Source organism: Heptranchias perlo, chromosome 20 (assembly GCF_035084215.1).
Source record: "Heptranchias perlo isolate sHepPer1 chromosome 20, sHepPer1.hap1, whole genome shotgun sequence".
NCBI lineage: Eukaryota > Metazoa > Chordata > Chondrichthyes > Hexanchiformes > Hexanchidae > Heptranchias > Heptranchias perlo.
In genome coordinates, this window is record NC_090344.1 from 25218370 (window position 1) to 25219036 (window position 667).

Sequence of the window (667 nt, forward strand, 5' to 3'; positions counted from 1 at the left end):
TGGAGATAAAGTAATGACAGAAACAGAAGGAGATGGCTCGTGATGGCAGAATCTTGTGTGTGTCATTTGCTTCAAGTGAGACATGACAGTCCTGCGTTGCCTTGCACCTTTCCAAGGAGCTGCACTGATTCGGTGCGTGCGTTTTGGAAATGGAAACAGTTCCACCAGCAGCTTGTGGTAATATTTCCCCTCACTGTCCATTTCATGTCCCTGCCTACCCGCACTTGGTGCTGTCGTTGTCTGAACAAGTCTTTCATGTTCAAACAGTAAATTCCATTTTGTGCGAGCAACTTGTCTGGGAAGAAAGTGACGTGAGTTTCAAAGGTACAAGTCGGAAAGGCAGCGTTGGTCTGCTTGCTTGAATGAAATTGCAGCGGATTCGCTGGTGGTCCAAGTGCTGAGGATTCGGCGCTCTCGCCGCCGTGAAACCATGTTTGATTCCCGATCAGGGAACTTGACTTTCCTGGTGTTGTTCAAAATAGCACCAACCAAATTCCCCCGACTGAGCACAAAGCTCGCTCCTGATCAACATGGGCAATTTCACCGCTCCTGCCTGAACAGCCAGCAGCCCATCATTCTTCTATTTTACAACCCACAATGCACTTTCTTGCCTTCTGTAAAATGCCTCCTGTTCGAAAGTCGTGCCGCTCATCAAAGGCTGCATGAA